Source organism: Orcinus orca, chromosome 11, assembly GCF_937001465.1.
Source record: "Orcinus orca chromosome 11, mOrcOrc1.1, whole genome shotgun sequence".
NCBI classification, from domain to species: Eukaryota; Metazoa; Chordata; class Mammalia; order Artiodactyla; family Delphinidae; genus Orcinus; species Orcinus orca.
In genome coordinates this window covers 25,612,992-25,621,299 of record NC_064569.1, presented here as the reverse complement: position 1 = coordinate 25,621,299, position 8,308 = coordinate 25,612,992, and positions in this window count along the sequence as shown.

Sequence of the window (8,308 nt, the reverse complement as noted above, 5' to 3'; positions counted from 1 at the left end):
CTTCCTCTGCAATTTTTTGGAAGAGTTTCAGAAGGATAGGTGTTAGCTCTTCTCAAAATGTTTGATTAAATTCACCTGTGAAGCCCTCTGGACTTTGTTGAGAGTTTTAAAATCACAGTGTCAATTTCAGTACTTGTGATTGGTCCGTTCATATTTTCTATTTCTTCCTGGCTTAGTCTTGGGAGATTGTACCTTTCTAAGAATTTGTCCATTTCTTTTACATTGTCCATTTTATTGGCATACAGTTGCTTGTAGTAGTCTCTTATGATCCTTTGTATTTCCGTGGTGTCAATTGTAACTTCTTTTTCATTTCTAATTGTATTGATTTGAGTCCTTTCCCTTTTTTCTTGATGAGTCTGGCTAAAGGTTTATCAATTTTGTTTATCTTTTCAAAAAACCAGATTTTAGTTTCATTGACCTCTGCTATTGTTTTCTTTGTCTCTATTTCATTTATTTCTGCTCTGATCTTTATGATTTCTTTCCTTCTACTAACTTTAGGTTTTGTTTGTTTTTCTTTCTCTAGTTGCTTTAGGTGTAAGGTTAGGTTGTTTATTTGAGATTTTTCTTGTTTCCTGAGGTAAGAGTGTATTGCTATAAACTTCCCTCTTAGAACTGCTTTTTATTTATTTATTTATTTATTTATTTATGGCTGTGTTGGGTCTTCGTTTCTGTGCGAGGGCTTTCTCTAGTTGTGGCAAGCAGGGGCCACTCTTCATCGCGGTGCGTGGGCCTCTCACTATCGCGGCCTCTGTTGTTGCGGAGCACAGGCTCCAGACGCACAGGCTCAGTAATTGTGGCTCACGGGCCCAGTTGCTCCACGGCATGTGGGATCTTCCCAGACCAGGGCTCGAACCCATGTCCCCTGCATTGGCAGGCGGATTCTCAACCACTGCATAACCAGGGAATCCCCAGAACTGCTTTTGCTGCATCATATAGGTTTTGGATTATTGTGCATTTGTTTTCTTTTGTCTCTAAGTATTTTTTTATTTCCTTTTTGATTTATGTAGCCTCCATGTGTTTGTGTTTTTTACAGTTTTTTTCCTCATGGTTGATTTCTAATTTCATTGCATTGGGGTCAGAAAAGATACTTGATATGATTTCAATTTTCTTAAATTTACTGAGGCTCGCTTATTGGCCCAGCACGTGGTCAATCCTGGAAAATGTTCCATGTGCACATGAGAAGAATGTGTATTTTGCTGCTTTTGGATGGAATGCTCTATAAATATTTGGTCTAATGTGTCATTTAAGGCCTGTGTTCTTCATTGATTTCCTGTCTGGATGATCTGTGCATTGATGAAAGTGAGGTGTTAAAGTCCCCCACTATTATTGTGTTACTGTTGATTTCTCTGTTTATGGCTGTTAGTATTTGCCTTATATATTGAGGTGCTCCTATGTTGGGTGCATATATATTAAAAATTGTTATATCTTCTTCTTGGATTCATCCGTCCATCATTACGTAGTGTTCTTCTTTGTCTCATATAACAGTCTTTATTTTATTTATTTATTTTTAACATCTTTATTGGAGTATAATTGCTTTACAATGCTCTGTTAGTTTCTGCTTTATAACAAAGTGAATCAGCTATACATATACATATATCCTCATATCTCCTCCCTCTTGTGTCTCCCTCCCACACTCCCCATCCCACCCCTCTAGGTGGTCAAAAAGCACCAAGCTGATCTCCCTGTGCTATGCAGCTGCTTCCCACTAGCTATCTATTTTGCATTTGGTAGTGCACATATGTCCATGCCACTCTCTCACTTCTTCCCAGCTTACTCTTCCCCCTCCTCATGTCCTCAAGTCCATTATCTATGTCTGTGTCTTTATTCCTGTTCTGCCCCTACGTTCTTTAGAACCTTCTGTTTTTTTCTTTAGATTCCATATATATGTGTTAGCATATGGTATTTGTCTTTCTCTTTCTGACTTACTTCACTCTGTATGACAGACTCTAGGTCCATCCACCTCACTACAAATAACTCAATTTCGTTTCTTTCTATGGCTGAGTAATATTCCATTGCATATATGTGCCACATCTTTTTTTTTTCAGTCTCCTCCCTCACTTTCACTTTTTTTAAAAAAAACACCTTTATTGGAGTATAATTTCTTTTTACAATGGTGTGTTAGTTTCTAATTTATAACATAGTGAATCAGTTATACATATACATATGTTCCCATATCTCTTCCCTCTTGCGTCTCCCTCCCTCACACCCTCCCTATCCCACCCCTCTAGGTGGCCAAAAAGCACTGAGCTGATCTCCCTGTGCTATGCGTCTGCTTCCCACTAGCTATCTATTTTACATTTGGTAGTGTATATATGTCCATGCCTCTCTCTCACTTTGTCACAGCTTACCCTTCCCCCTCCCCATATCCTCAAGTGCATTCTCTAGTAGGTCTGTGTCTTTATTCCCATCTTACCCCTAGGTTCTTCATGACATTTTTTTTTCTTAGATTCCATATATATGTGTTAGCATACAGTATTTGTTTTTCTCTTTCTGACTTACTTCACTCTGTATGACAGACTCTAAGTCCATCCACCTCCCTACAAATAACTCAATTTCGTTTCTTTTTATGGTTGAGTAATATTCCATTGTATATATGTGCCACATCTTCTCTATCCATTCATCTGTCAATGGACACTTAGGTTGTTTCCATGACCTGGCTACTCTAAATAGAGCTGCAATGAACATTGTGGTACTTGACTCTTTTTGAATTATGGTTTTCTCAGGGTATATGCACAGTAGTGGGATTGCTGGGTCGTATGGTAGTTCTGTTTTTAGTTTTTTAAGGAACCTCCATACTGTTCTCCATAGTGGCGGTATCAATTTACATTCCCAACAACAGTGCAAGAGGGTTCCCTTTTCTCCAGCATTTATTCTTTGTAGATTTTTTGATAATGGCCATTCTCCCTCTCCAGCATTTATTGTTTGTAGATTTTTTGATGATGGCAGTTCTGACTGGTGTGAAGTGATACCTCATTGTAGTTTTGATTTGCATTTCTCTAATGACTAGTGATGTTGAGGATTCTTTCATGTGTTTGTTGGCAATCTGTATATCTTCTTAGAAGAAATGTCTGTTTAGGTCTTCTGCCCATTTTTGGATTGGGTTGTTTGTTTTTTTGATATTGAGTTGCATGAGCTGCTTGTAAATTTTGGAGGTTAATTCTCTGTCCGTTGCTTCATTTGCAAATATTTTCTCCCATTCTGAGGGTTGTCTTTTGGTCTTGTTTATGGTTTCCTTTGCTGTGCAAAAGCTTATAAGTTTCATTAGGTCCCATTTGTTTATTTTTCTTTTTATTTCCATTTCTCTAGGAGGTGGGTCCAAAAGGATCTTGCTGTGATTTATGTCATAGAGTGTTCTGCCTATATTTTCCTCTAAGAGTTTGATAGTTTCTGGCCTTACATTTAGGTCTTTAATCCATTTTGAGTTTATTTTTGTGTATGGTGTTAGGGAGTGTTCTAATTTCATTCTTTTACATGTAGTTGTCTAGTTTTCCCAGCACCACTTATTGAAGAGGCTGTCTTTCCTCCATTGTATATTCTTGCATCCTTTATAAAAAATAAGGTGACCATATGTGCGTGGGTTTATCTCTGGGCTTTCTATCCTGTTCCATTGATCTGTTTCTGTTTTTGTGCAAGTACTGTACTTTCTTGATTACTGTAGCTTTGTAGTATAGTCTGAAGTCCAGGAGCCTGCTTCCTCCAGCTCCGTTTTTCTTTCTCAAGATTGCTTTGGCTATTCAGAGTCTTTTGTATTTCCATACAAATTGTGAAATGTTTTGTTCTAGTTCTGTGAGAAATGCCCTTGGTAGTTTGATAGGGATTGCATTGAATCTGTAGATTGCTTTGGGTAGACTAGTCATTTTCCCAATGTTGATTCTTCCAATCCAAGAACATGGTATATCTCTCCACATACTTGTATCATCTTTAATTTCTTTCATCAGTGTCTTATAGTTTTCTGCATACAGGTCTTTTGTCTCCCTAGGTAGGTTTATTCTTAGGAATTTTATTCTTTTTGTTGCAATGGTAATTGGGAGTGTTTCCTTAATTTCTCTTTCAGATTTTTCTTGTATAGGAATGCAAGAGATATCTGTGCATTAATTTTGTATTCTGTTACTTTACCAAATTCATTGATTAGCTCTAGTAGTTTTCTGGGAGCGTCTTTAGGATTCTCTATGTATAGTATCATGTCATCTGCAAACAGTGACAGCTTTACTTCTTCTTTTCCAATTTGCATTGCTTTTATTTCTTTTTCTTCTCTGATTGATGTGGCTAAAACTTCCAAAACTATGTTGAATAATAGTTGTGAGAGTGGACAACCTTGTCTTGTTCCTGATCTTAGTGGAAATGGTTTCAGTTTTTCACCATTGAGAAAGATGTTGGCTGTGGGTTTGTCATATATGGCCTTTATTATGTTGAGGTAAGTTCCCTCTATGCCTACTTTGTTGAGGGTTTTTATCATAAATGGGTGCTGAATTTTGCTGAAAAATTTTTCTGCATCTATGGAGATGATCATATGGTTTTTCTCCTTCAATTTGTTTATATGGTTTATCACATTGATTGATTTGCATATATTGAAGAATCCTTCCATCCTGGGATAAACTCCACTTGATCATGGTGTATGATCCTTTTAATGTGTTGTTGGATTCTGCTTGCTAGTATTTTGTTGAAGATTTTTGCATCTATGTTCATCAGTGATATTGGCCTGTAGTTTTCTTTCTTTGTGACATCTTTGTCTGGTTTTGGTGTCAGGGTGATGGTGACCTCATAGAATGATTTTGGGATTGCTCCTCCCTCTGCCAAATTTTCGAAGAGTTTGTAAAGGATAGGTGTTAGCTCTTCTCTAAATGTTTGATAGAATTCACTGTGAAAACATCTGGTCCTGGGTTTTTGTTTGTTGGAAGATTTTTAATCACAGTCTCAATTTCAGTGTTTGTGATTGGTCTGTTTATATTTCCTGCTTCTTCCTGGTTCAGTCACGGAAGCTTGTCCCTTTCTAAGAATTTGTCCATTTCTTCCAGGTTGTTCATTTTATTGGCATATTGTTGCTTGAAGTAATCTCTCATGATCCTTTGTATTTCTGCAGTGTCAGTTGTTACTTCTCCTTTTTCATTTCTAATTCTATTGATTTGAGTCTTCTCCCTTTTTTTCTTGATGAATCTGGCTAATGGTTTATCAACTTTGTTTATCTTGTCAAAGAACCAGCTTTTAGTTTTATTGATCTTTGTTATTGTTTCCTTCATTTCTTTTTCGTTTATTTCTGCTCTGATCTTTATGACTTCTTTCCTTCTGCTAACTTTCGGGTTTTTTGGTTCTTTTTTCTCTAATTGCTTTATGTGTAAGGTTAGGTTGTTTATTTGAGATGTTTCTAGTTTCTTGAGGTAGGATTGTATTGCTATAAATCTCTCCTTAGAAATGCTTTTGCTGCATCCCATAGATTTTGGGTCTTTGTGTTTACATTGTCATTTGTTTCTCGGTATGTTTTGATTTCCTCTTTGATTTCTTCTGCGATCTCTTGGTTATTAAGTAGTGTATTGTTTAGCCTCCATGTGTTTGTATTTTTTACAGATTTTTTTCCCTGTAATTGATATCTAGTCTCATAGCGTTGTGGTTGGAAAAGATACTTGATAAAATTTCAATTTTCTTAAATTTACCAAGGCTTGATTTGTTACCCAAGATATGATCTATCCTGAAGAATGTTCCATGAGCACTTGAGAAGAAAGTGTATTCTGTTGTTTTTGGATGGAATGTCCTATAAGTATCAATTAAGTCCATCGTGTTTAATGTATCATTTAAAGCTTGTGTTTCTTTATTTATTTCCAGTTTGGATGACCTGTCCATTGGTGAAAGTGGGGTGTTAAAGTCCCTACTATGAATGTGTTACTGTCAATTTCCCCTTTTATGGCTGTTAGTATTTGCCTTATTTACTGAGGTGCTCCTATGTTGGGTGCATAAATATTTACAATTGTTATGTCTTCTTCTTGGATTGATCCCTTGATCATTTTGTAGTGTCCTTCTTTTTCTCTTTTAGTAGTCTTTATTTTAAAGTTTATTTTGTCTGATATGAGAATTGCTACTTCAGCTTTCTTTTGATTTCCATTTGCATGGAATATCTTTTTTCCATTCCTTCACTTTCAGTCTGTATGTGTCCCTAGGTCTGAAGTGAGTCTCTTATAGACAGCATATATATGAGTCTTGTTTTTGTATCCATTCAGCCAGTCTATGTCTTTTGGCTGGAGCATTTAATCCATTTACATTTAGTAATTATCAATATGTATGCTCCTATTGCCATTTTCTTAATTGTTTTGGGTTTGTTTCTGTAGGTCTTTTTTATTCCCTTTCTCTTTTGTTCTCTTCTCTTGCAGTTTGATGGTCATCTTTAGTGTTGTGTTTGGGTTGCTTTTTATTTTGTGTGTGTGTATCAATTGTAGTTTTTGGGTTTGCTGTTCCCATGAGGTTTCGATATAGCAGTCTATATATGTAAAAGGTCATTCTACGTTGCTGGTCTATTTCCTGCCTAGAGAAGTTCCTTTAGTATTTGTTGCAGAGCTGAATTTGGTGATGCTGAATTCTCTTAGCTTTTGCTTGTCTGTCTGTAAAGCTCTTGATTTCTCCATCAAATCTGAATGAGAGCCTTGCTGGGTGGAGTATTCTTTGTTGTAGCTTCTTCCCTTTCATCACTTTATTTATTTATCTATTTATTTATTGGCTGCATTGGGTCTTTGTTGCTGCACCTGTGCTTTCTCTAGTTGTGGTGAGCAGGGGTTACTCTTTGTTGCAGTGTGTGGTGTTCTCATTTCAGTGGCTTCTCTTGTTGCAGAGCATGGGCTTCAGTAGTTGCAGCACATGGGCCCAGTAGTTGTGGCTTACAGGCTCTGGAGCGCAGGCTCAGTAGTTGTGACGCACAGGCTTAGTTGCTCTGCAGCATGTGACTTCTTCCCAAACCAGGGCTCAAACCCATGTTCCCTGCACTGGCAGGCGGATTCTTAACCACTGACGCACCAGGGAAGTCCCTTTCATCACTTTAAATATATTGTTCCATATCCTTTTGGCCTGAATAGTTTCTGCTGAGAAATCAGCTGATAGCCTTGTGGGAGTTCCATTTTATGTTATTTGTTGTTTTTCACTTGTTGCTTTTAATATTTTTTCTTTGTCTTTAATTTTTGTCAGCTTGATTACTATGTGTCTCAGCCATATTCCTCCTTGGGTTTATCCTGCCTGGGACTGTCTGTGCTTCCTGGACTTGGGTGACTGTTGCCTTTCTCATGTTAGGGAAGTTTTCAGCTGTTATCTCTTCAAATATTTTCTGAGGTCCTTTTTCTCTCTTATCCTTCTGGAACCCCTATAATATGAATGTTGGTGTGTTTAATGTTGTCCCACAGGTCTCTTAGACTGTCTTCACTTTTTTTCTTTCTTTTTTCTTTATTCTGTTCCATGGCAGTGATTTCCACCATTCTGTCTTCCAGGTCAGTTATCTGTTCTTCTGTCTCAGTTATTCTGCTCTTTTTTTTTTTAATCGTTTGCTGTTTTTTTGTTTTTTAAAAAATTTATTTATTTTTTGTTTTATTTTTGGCTGCATTGGGTCTTCATTGCTGTGTGTGGGTTTCTCTAGTTGCAGGGAGCAGGGGCTGCTCTTCGTTGCAGTGCGCGGGCTTCTCATGGTGGTGGCTTCTCTTGTTGCAGAGCATGGGCTCTAGGCACGCAGGCTCAGTAGTTGTGGCACACGGGCTCAGTAGTTGTGACCCGTGAGCTCTAGAGCGCAGGCTCAGTAGTTGTGGTGCACAGGCTTAGTTGCTCCGCGGCATGTGAGATCTTCCCGGACCAGGGCTCGAACCCGTGTCCCCTGCCTTGGCAGGTGGATTCTTAACCACTGCACCACCAGAGAAGCCCAGTTATTCTGCTCTTGATTCCTTTTAGTGTATTTTTCATTTCAGTTATTGTATTGTTCATCTCTGTTTGTTCTTTAGTTCTTCTACGTCTTTGTTAAACATTTCTTGCATCTTCTCAATCCTTGCCTCCATTCTTTTCCCAAGATCCTGGATCATCTTCACTATCATTATTCTGAATTCTTTTTCTTGAAGGTTGCCTATTTCCACTTCACTTAGTTGTTTTTCTGGGGTTTTACCTTGTTCCTTCATCTGGGACATATTCCTCTGCCATTTCATTTTGTCTAACTTTCTGTGATTGTGGTTTTCTTTCTGAAGGCTGCAGGATTGTCCTTCTTGTTTCTGCTCTCTGCCTCTGGTCTATGAGGCTCTCTAAGAGGCTTGTGCAAGTTTCCTGAGGGGAGGGACTGGTGGTGGGTGGAGCTGGG